Raw genomic sequence first — 10,846 nt, 5'->3', positions numbered from 1 at the left:
TCAAGACGATAGTTAATGAGCTTGTTCATTCATTCTGCGATGTTTCTGGATTGTCTAGCACCGCCTGTTGGCGTGGATGCGGTCATAAGGATAGAGGACAACCATAGAGAATAATAGAGGCCTCTAGTGGTCCAAATTCCATTCTAGCATGGGCAGCGCCATTGAGAGCTTCCACCATGCTTCCGCCATTTTACAGTAGTCAAAGTAGTCAACTGTGTTGGGATTCCTATAGGTTGTAGCATCAATGGCACTGCCCATTTTGTCCCAGACGCTGTAATAGCACATATATAAGATGAGTCCTCTATCTATCTCTATGAAGACAACCATATGCTGTTGAACCATTTTGTTGTCAATACCGCCTTTAAATGGCCATGAGATTATATGATCGGCTTTCTATTCTCGATATAAGTAATAATCGCATGATGTTTCTATCAATGTAACCTTTGACAATATTTTGACAGATTTCTAATTTTACTGTACGTGTTTAGCCTACTAGGCTACACATTATTTTGTCTGCGCAAGTCACTTCCAGCGCAGGTCTGGTGCAAAACGTATTATCCAGCAGGTGGCGATGATGCTTCGTCAATGAGTAGTCATATTCAACTTCCGAGTGTGGCAGTGGTCTAAGCATGATTAGATGCATCTACACTTGTAAAACGTTTACCTTCCAAACATACAGAGTAGACAGACAGTATACTACGAATAGGATATTTCTAAATGCCTATTATTAAAATCGAGTTAAGTACAGGCCAATGTTATGTCATATTAACACATTTAAACGTGTGTAGGCTAATGATTCCACATTCTCATGAAGGTGTGAAAGAAGTGGACCGCCATAGCCTATAACATTAAATAAAAATCCTTAATGTAAAAATTCAGTCAAAACAATCAAAGCTGGTCTATACTGAAACACGCGTGTTCTCTTATCTTGGGCAGGTGTCTTATTTACAGACGGCGCCTGTGCAGGGAGTTCCTCCTCTTGTTTCTTGTGACTGATGCAAAAATAAGCAGCATCATCCCGACCGGACGCCAGTGATAAGGAGCATTTAAGAGGTGAGCCACATTAACATTATAAATTTAATCCAATGTCGGTTTATTAATATGGAAAAAAATGTGCAAGCGAATTATGAGGTTAGCGGCGGCTGATTTTGAAGTTATCTTTAAAAAGTGGGCGGATTTACTGTTTTGATAGTACCCTACTGCAGTGAACAGCCACTACGTTAGTTAAGTGAACCGCTATAAAAAGAAAAAACAACGGGAATCATACCGGAAGGCGAAAAAAATTGTCGTTGCCCTAAAATGTTTGATGGGAAGCATTGGAGAATTGATGTTGGAGACATTAATATGTAGACTATTGGTTCATTCGAATAACTTGTAGTGACTTGGCCTGTCAACAGACTGCTCTCTTATCTTAAAGCATAAAGGATCTATTTAGTTGCGTGTTCGTTAGATCAGAATTAGTTATTGTGCAGCGATCCGTCGGTGAGTGCGACACCGAAGGTACGTGGCAGAGATTTACGCCCTGACAAACACACTCCTCACCATACTACACCGGCGGCTGCATTGTGTAGTTGATTAGTGGCCATGCGCCGCCTGCACAGTTAACCACTTTGCGCTCTTTGAACGCTATAGCATTTTGAAGAAAACCAGCATCGGTTACATCAGCTGGTTCTTCTAAGATGTCTGATTAAACGTGGTTTAGATATCTCTATCTCTCTATATGCCTTAAAGTATTTGTCGGTATTTGTCTGTAGTCTGTCCATGGTAGGCATCATTCGTGGTCCATTGTTTCTACTACGTGTGATAGGCCTACTCATTGGTATTTTATGGGGGCGTGTATCCATGTCTAATCCAGCAAATTAAGATGATATCTCTAAACCAAGTCAAGATGCCTAAGAACACCCATGCTGTGTTGAAAAGTATGTAGATTCTGCATAATGTAAGCAGTTGAACCTGTTGAATCAATGTTCAGAAGCTGTTTTGTTTCTATTGTCAGTGCTATTGAGCACATGCAGTATATGCACTACTTCACTTTAGTCTAAACTCAAGCTATTTGATTATTTTGACTAATTTCAAGCTCATGATTTACAGTTGGTCCATTACACTCAGGGCAGTCTGCAGCAAACACCAGTAGCTTTGAAATGCCAGCTATAATTTTTTAAAACTTTATGTTGAATGAAAGGTTATCTGCTTAGGTTTCAACCAGTTTGATTTATTTTGGATGCCAGTAGGCAGTAGCCTATATGCATAATCTCAGATGTATTGACCTTCCCAGTAATTCAAAATGTCCAGACATCTTGTTGACAGCATTGGTAAACAATGTTGAATGTCTTAATAGAGGAGCTGAGAGCACATTTAGAGTGTTGAAAGGAAGGACTGCGTTATCTACAGTACCTTATCCATTGTTTTGCCAATTCAAACGTCACAAACCAGGTCTCTGATGGAGAAGGAGCAGATGATGAATGTTGCCATTGTCATTTCCAAACAACAGAGTCATGAATATTTGATCAGACTGTTGGCTGAGATTGAAAGTTGATATCTCCCCCTATCCCAGCATGTTGCATTTGGCCTGGTTGTGTGGGATCTGTAGCCTGTGTTGGCGACAGGGAAGGGGGAGTCTGCCTGCCTCATGTTTCTGAGTTTGTCTGTATTTTGTTTAGGCAGGAAATGACAAGTGAGCTTTCACATTGGAAGTACGAGAGAGTCCCCATTCATGCTTCTGGGTTTACATGCTTTCTGTATTTTCAGCACCACACGTGACTGGACAGCTTCAATCAATTTGGCATTAACTGCACATCATGATCTAGAGATCAGATAATCAGTGCCATGCCAGACAGGAGAGGTGTAGCCATCCTGCACCTGAACCCTGGCCTAGGCTTTGAACTGTAATGTAATCTGGGAAGAACTAGCTATTAAAATATTTCACAAGAGGCTAACAACCTGTTCTGATGAGTAATAAGCAGGCATAATTAGCCCCTCTATTCACTAGACCGAGAGAAACGGTGCTTGTGTAGGCGCGTGTAGGCAGGGGCATGTGAGCTTGAGGGAGGGAGTACGTGTCAATTGCATCAGATGTGAGATGGGGATATGTATTACTGTGACTCATCTCCTCCAGTCATGTTTTCAAAGCGCATGACTCAGCCATCCATGTGAGCAGAAACCCTCCCACAAAACTAACCTGTAGAAATCAAAAATATTTTCAGCAAACATCTTATTAGCTGCGTTTTGGCTTCTTATTGATATGGATGCGTTTTGAAACTTTCTCCTGTGCTCTTCTTGGTATACCTATTACCATATCTGTATGTGTATACCTATTACCATATCTGTATGTGTATACCTATTACCATATCTGTATGTGTATACCTATTACCATATCTGTATGTGTATACCTATTACCATATCTGTATGTGTATACCTATTACCATATCTGTATGTGAATACCTATTACCATATCTGTATGTGTATACCTATTACCATATCTGTATGTGTATGCCTATTACCATATCTATATGTGTATACCTATTACCATATCTGTATGTGTATACCTATTACCATATCTGTATACCTATTACCATATCTGTATGTGTATACCTATTACCATATCTGTATGTGAATACCTATTACCATATCTGTATGTGTATACCTATTACCATATCTGTATGTGTATGCCTATTACCATATCTGTATGTGTATACCTATTACCATATCTGTATGTGTATACCTATTACCATATCTGTATGTGAATACCTATTACCATATCTGTATGTGTATACCTATTACCATATCTGTATGTGTATACCTATTACCATATCTGTATGTGAATACCTATTACCATATCTGTATGTGTATACCTATTACCATATCTGTATGTGTATGCCTATTACCATATCTATATGTGTATACCTATTACCATATCTGTATGTGTATACCTATCACCATATCTGTATGTGAATACCTATTACCATATCTGTATGTGTATGCCTATTACCATATCTGTATGTGTATACCTATTACCATATCTGTATGTGTATACCTATTACCATATCTGTATACCTATTACCATATCTGTGCTTATTGCTTTGTTTGGATTAGTCGCCCTCTAGGATCATTTTTTTGCAGTAGAACGCCTGCTGTGAATTTTCATGCCTTTCAGCATGGGTCCTCAGGGACTCCTTCCCACACAACCTAGCTCATAGTTGGCATGATTACTGACAGAGGAGAGAAACAACACTATATTATAAGCCTACAAACCAGCAATATGTTTTTCTGCTAAATGCCCTATTTTTACTCAGCTTCCCCTCACATCAGTTAATTTTTTCCCCATAGATATGTACCAACAGTGTCATGTCTCTACCTTGCATCTTCCTTAGGAATGATACTGACCTTACCCTCTCATAAGTCCCATGACTCCCCATCCAAGACTCCCCACTGCCCAGGGCTATGCTGTTTGTATCGGACTGACCCCTCAGACTCGGTGAGGCCTTTTACTGGGGCCTGGTCTGTTACTGAACTGTGGGACTCTAATTGGCTTCATCCATGTCATTCATCTTTCTGCCTGTTACATGGGTAATGAATGGGTTTTTTATTCTCATAAGTAATTCCATGTGGGTTGTGTTTGTATGCCACTGCCCTTTTAAAAATATTTTTCTTAATTTGATAGATCAATCTGTTGATGTCTGGCAGATTTTATTTAGATATCACCAGCTAGGTTTCCATCCAATTGATGACAGATTTTCATGCAAATATTCTAAACTCTGCATAAAATCAATGCCAGAGATGTTTCCATATTTATTTGTTGTGGATAAAAGGCTGTGCCTGATGTAGTGCACACAAAATGTACTTTTTCGCTTAAAGTGTCATGTACTGAATAACAATCTGAAATACAGTGTGTTCCCATTGCATGTTGAACTCTACGGATAGTTTTGTCACAAACTGTTGCGTTAAATAGCAAATGTGCCTACTCTGGTCTTGGTATGTGTGCTCTAGCCAACAGCTCACAGATACAGTGCGGGTAGGCTAGTCTACATGATGAGATTATTATGGATAAGAGCTAGAATATTTCTCAAACGGCAGTCAAGCATCGATTATCATGTCACCTGAATAAGACCCTCGATACTTATTGGAAAGGAGCATCAAGATCACTGTTCACTTTCACCAACCTGTTATTTCATCTGTAGCCTAATAAACTGTAGTTTCCCAAATTGTAGGAGAACCACACACCATGTCATCGAGTGACTTCAAGTTTACTTTGATTTGATGGTTATTATATCAATATTTACGCATAAAGGCGTTTCCACCACCGTTCCTTGGAATAATTCATTTTAATGACACAAAGATCCCACCATGTCGAACGAACAAATTATCTGTCAGCATTTATACATTTGTACCGAAACTTCCAGTTTCCATCACAGCTGTCGGGATATATGTTCTTCATACGGTTGGACTTTGCTCGCATAAACTGGATGGGAACATAGTTACTGACTTGGAACCGATCTCTCTCAAGGCAAATGTGTTATGATGTGGTTGTATATCCCTTGTTTCTTATTCTACAGTTTGCCTAGATGCTTAAATGATTAGCCTCTAGTTTGTATAGTAGCATGAATGATCTTCATTTGTAGGCTACAAAACAAGATCTACTTAAACTGCCAGACTGGAACCAATGATCAATGGCATAGTCTACTCCACAAACAAGGCATATACACAGTGACCGTGCTCCTCAGTGGGCCTACTGAGCATGTGTAGTGCAGACAGGAAGCAGGTGTTCAGTTTGTTAAACAAGGCGAGTGTGTGCGCAGTCCTCACCCCAGGCACGTTATGGATCACTCAGCCTTCAGTAAGGGGCTGAGAGCGATGATGCTTGGCCAGAAAACAGTCCTCTCAGCTGTGTGTGTGGGAAGGAGAAAGACCCCCTCCACCCCGGCTTTAGAACAGGTGGGGAGCAGCAGATTGTGTCCTGTCCCCCTCCTCCAGCCTGGGTCTCTTAAAGGAAAATTCCACCCCAAAACTATATTTTTGTATTTATTTCATTTGTCCATTGTTGATGTAGTCCCAAAATATTTTGATTTCCAAATACAGAAATCCTCCCCATATGACACTGCGTTTTGCATTATATGATGTATAATGCATCATACGGGATGATTTCTGCATTTTGAAAGGTACATATCTTAAAGTTGATTACTGACACATAGGGTTGCAAAGGGTCGGAAACCTTCTGGTAAATTTCTGGACATGTTCCATGGGAAGTTGAACCTGGGAATTTTGCTTAAATTCATCAAAGTTAGCTTATAACTTTGAAGTTGTGGGACACACATAAGGCAATTCTAGGTCTTGTGGCATATTTTAGTTCAACTATCCCCAATTCAATGGAAATGCAATCCTCTGCATGTACAGTGCATTCTTCCATCACATGTACAGAGCACTCTTCCATCACATGTACAGATGATTCTCAAGATCTTGCACAGAAATGAGCGCTGTTGAGCCCACACTACTACACTATCTGAGCCAAGGACTACATGCTTTCTGGTAAGTTTTGATTACAATACTGCATGGGGTGAATATATTTTATATAACCATTTTTTTTGTTAACTAGTAAATAGTAGCCTAGAGCAAAGTGTGTTTTAAATCATTTCTAACTTGTTAACAATTTCTGCTTGTTAGTTGTTGATACCATTTGGGTTTTAGCTTGCTTGAGCCTGCTAACTGAGTGTTAATTGACCTGTTTCATACATATTTAATTTTAAAACATTTATCTTACAAAATGAGTTTTTTAATCTAACTGCTAAACTATTTATCTGTACATGGAATTATATTTGTTTTTTACTATTTTTTTAAATCTTTACAGGAGAATGCCACAGGCACTATCTGATGTGTGGAGACATTTCACTGCAGCTAATGTAGAAGGAAAATCTGTGTACTTTTGTGAATACTGTACCAAATCATATGTGAAGAATGCAACAAAGATGCAGAATCAGCTAGCCAAGTGCATATAGTTCCCTCAGCGCTCACAACAAGCAACCTCTGACAAATGTCCCTCTACTTCTATTTGGGGTCAAAATGATGAATAAAACACCTTATCGATAGCAACAGCTCATGGTCCTCCTGGAATCAGAAGTTGTTTTGACTCAATGGAGGAACCTAGTCAGAGAAATGCTTATGAATGTCTGGCACGAGCTGTGTATGCAACTGGTTCACCTCTGATGCTCACAGGCAATGTGTAGTGGAAGAGATTTCTGAATGTTCTTCGCCCAGCAACCAGACATGCTTTATCAACTTATTTGCTGGATACGGAGTTCAAGTGAAGGTCAAGCAAATCATAGAGAAAGCGGACTGTATTGCAATCATCTCTAATGGGTGGTTGAATGTTCGTGGGCAAGGAATAATTAACGACATCATCTCAGATGAGCTGAAGGCAGTCATCAATGACCTTGGACCACAGAAGGTATTTGCACTGGTGACAGACAATGCTGCAAACATGAAGGCTGCTTGGTCTAAAGTGGAGGAGTCCTACCCTCACATCACACCCATTGGCTGTGCTGCTCATGCATTGAATCTGCTCCTCAAGGACATCATGGCACTGAAAACAATGGATACGCTCTACAAGGGAGCCAAGGAAATGGTTAGGTATGTGAAGGGTCATCAAGTTATATCAGCAATCTACCTCACCAAGCAAAGTGAGAAGAATAAGAACACCACATTGAATCTGCCCAGCAACACCAGTTGGGGGGGGGGTGTTGTCATGTTTGACAGTCCTGGAGGGGAAGGAGTCTCTCCAAGAAATGACCATATCACAGTCTGCCCATATGGACAGGCCCATCAAGAGGATCCTCCTGGATGATGTATTTTGGAAGAGAGTGGTAAGCAGCCTGAAACCTATAGCAGTAGCCATTGCACAGATTGAGGGAGACAATGCCATCCTGTCTGATGTTCAGACCCTGCTTGCAGATATAAGAGAAGAAATATGTACTTCCCTGCCCATTTCACTGTTGCTCCAAGCAGAGGAAACTGCAGTTCTGAAATACATCAAAAAGCGTGAAAACTTCTGCCTGAAGCCCATACACGCCGCATGTACATGTTGGACCCCAAGTATGCTGGCAAGAGCATCCTGTCTGGTGCAGAGCTCAACCAGGCCTATGGTGTCATCACTACCATGTCTCGCCACCCTGGCCTGGATGAAGGCAAGGTTCTTGGCAGTCTGGCGAAGTACACCTCTAAGCAAGGGCTTTGGGATGGAGATGCAATATGGCAGTCGTGCCAACATATCTCGTCAGCCACCTGGTGGAAGGGACTTTGTGGATCTGAGGCTCTTTCCCCTGTTTCCTCCATCATAATCCAAATCCCACCAATATCAGCCGCCTCAGAGCGCAAATGGTCCTTGTTGGGAACACACACATCAAAGCACGCAACAGGCTGACCAATACAAGGGTTTAAAAATTGGTGGCCATCCGGGCAAATTTGAGGCTTTTTGAGCCTGACAAGAAGCCATCCTCAACAGGATTGGAAAGTGACCGTGAAGATGAGGCCTCAGTCTGATGTTCAAGAGGTGGACATTGAGGAGGTCCAGGGAGAAGACATGGAAGCCTGAGAGGAAGACCGTCTAGAAACTAAAGCTTTGATTATCATTTTACAGATATATGATTAAAACATTTTGGGAGATGCGATGGATCTATGGGGATCATTCAATATTCCCTTTTGTTGTTCAGTGAAATCATCCCATGTGAAGAGTCAACACATTTAAAGTTCAATTTGTAACTAAGTAGTTTTTTTCTATTGGAAGGATTTAATCATTTGCAATTATGTCTACTTATGATGCGGTAAAATGTTTGTTTCTGTCTCCATATATGGTAAATGTGTCCAATGCAAAAAACATTTAAATGTTATTAATATTAATTTGCATATATTTCTGTTTATTCCCACGGAAAGTTTCCACCTCTGAATTTTCCCCACAATGTGCAACCCTACAGACAAGCAACACAATTTGGGACTATGTCAACAATGGACTAATAGTTTTTGGGTGGAATTTTCCTTTTAAGAACCCCCTGTCTCTATAGACAGATGGAGGTTCCTCAGTAGCCTGTGGTCTGCGGAATTGCTCAGGCCTAAACAAACTGTGGTACTGAAGTAAACCTGACACACACAAACTAGTATTTAGCCTATTCCAATAGAACCTATTAGCAGAGAGATGCAGTCTTATGGCTTTAAATCCAATTGCATGACTAAATATTGTAAACATAATAGGAGCTATTAGGGATATTTCACAGCCTTCTGTTATCAGAGCTGCGTTATTTTGATACAGCAGTTTTCACTCATCTCGGTGCTTTTATACAGAGGATTATTGCAGGGCTTTCCTCTTTCCTGTGACAAGTGAGCGACGCCAGAAATCACCCCAGTGGTCTTCAGGTGTTGGCTTCAAAATCTCTTTCATTTCAATTAGGGGGCCTCAGACCCCGTCAGTAGCCTGTGGAGAGGGTGAAAGTGGTGTGTCCTTGTCTGATGGCGTGCCCTGCTTTCATGTCAGTGGGATGTCACTGGCTGGTTAATAGTCCAATGGACTGGAGAAGCTTTCAGAAAGTGGATTGGGAGTGGGTTTTTAAGAGGGGCTATTTTGAAGGAAGTCTAAAAATTGCCTCAAAATTTGATTATATATTTTTTAAATATCAGAATTTTAGCTATGTAACCAAATGCTGAACAGTCCTTCTAGACTCCTCAACCTTCTCCTTTATTCATTCAGTTTAATGTATTTCTTGCAGCAAGGACATCCTCTTTTTGACTTCACCTCCGCGATTGTAGCATATCTCGGGCCATGAGAGTATGAGAGTTATGTAAAAGCTCATTTGTATTCCGCAAGCTCTGGGTACTTGGAGAATAAGCTGATAATAGAGAATTCATCCCTCTTTTCCCAACCGTAGGCTTTTCCATGAAAAGGAAACAACTCTTCCAACACAAACAAACAGTGACAGGGAGAGACAGCTTGTTAAACAACAAACAGATTCCTGTCGGTGCATTCAAGCACAGGAACTCTAGCAGGTTCATTGTTTTATTTATGGTAATTGCCAGTCATCCTTTAGAGACGGTCCTTTATCCCAGAGTGAGTGAGTGACTGACAGACCGTTGTCGAGGTGACAATGGCGGTTGAGTCTATTTGAGTTCACACTTGATTTATGGTTAATTTCTGTGCCATGGCAGGACTGTCTTCCCCTGGTGTCATCTGCTCACTGAAGCAGGTAATGAATCTGGATCTAACTGAAGGTTTTACTGTGCAGGAATCCTTGTCTCTTTATTTGTCTTTGTATTTAATACAGTAGGCAATGTCAGATACATCATATTGTATGGAGTCAGGTGATGTGTTTATTCTTTGGGTGCAGTATATATTTGATCTGCCCCCTATATCTCCCTCCAGAAATGTTTCAGCACTGTTGTTACCCATGGGCTGACCCTTAGCAACCTTTTCCATGGTTTCACTCTCATGTAAAACAATGTTAATTATTAGGAAGAACAAACTGTATCCCAAAGGTCTTTTCTAGGAAGAAAATCTCTTTAGTATTTCTCTTGAAATGAGACATGCCTTTCATAAGTCCTACTGTATGTCAGTACCCTACTTATTAGATATAATGAATATTGAGAATCTCTATAACCTCAGAATCGTTGGCTGCTTTGTGTGAACATGCTTGAACATCACTGTCTATTCCTTGTTCGACTTCATCTCATGGGTAAATCAAATTCGGGACTACAGCGTGTTCCTCTCATGCGCTAGCAGCAGCTTTGATCACAAAACCAGCTGTGATTACAACCCAGCCTAACTGAAAATTGGTGACTCAATCAGGATACTGCTGTAATAACTAGTGTTTGG

At 40.6% G+C, this 10,846-nt stretch overlaps 1 protein-coding gene across 2 annotated transcripts in view; it reads left to right on the top strand.

The window, feature by feature from the left end:
• Window positions 1-941: 941 nt before the first annotated feature.
• tmem63c (transmembrane protein 63C) overlaps window positions 942-10,846 on the top strand; it is a 52,253-nt gene continuing 42,348 nt past the window's right edge. Inside the window, exon 1 of one of the 2 annotated variants that reach the window (XM_029675439.2) lies at window positions 942-1,053. The gene's annotated coding sequence lies outside the window, so the exon portion shown is untranslated. Of the gene's footprint in view, window positions 1,054-1,283; window positions 1,501-10,846 lie in introns of those variants that run through there. The other variant, XM_029675440.2, reaches the window with a different exon arrangement.

This window comes from Oncorhynchus nerka, linkage group LG12 (genome assembly GCF_034236695.1).
Source record: "Oncorhynchus nerka isolate Pitt River linkage group LG12, Oner_Uvic_2.0, whole genome shotgun sequence".
Classification (NCBI taxonomy): Eukaryota; Metazoa; Chordata; class Actinopteri; order Salmoniformes; family Salmonidae; genus Oncorhynchus; species Oncorhynchus nerka.
The sequence above is the reverse complement of the archived record's forward strand: the minus strand, read 5'-3'. Positions and strand labels throughout refer to the sequence as shown.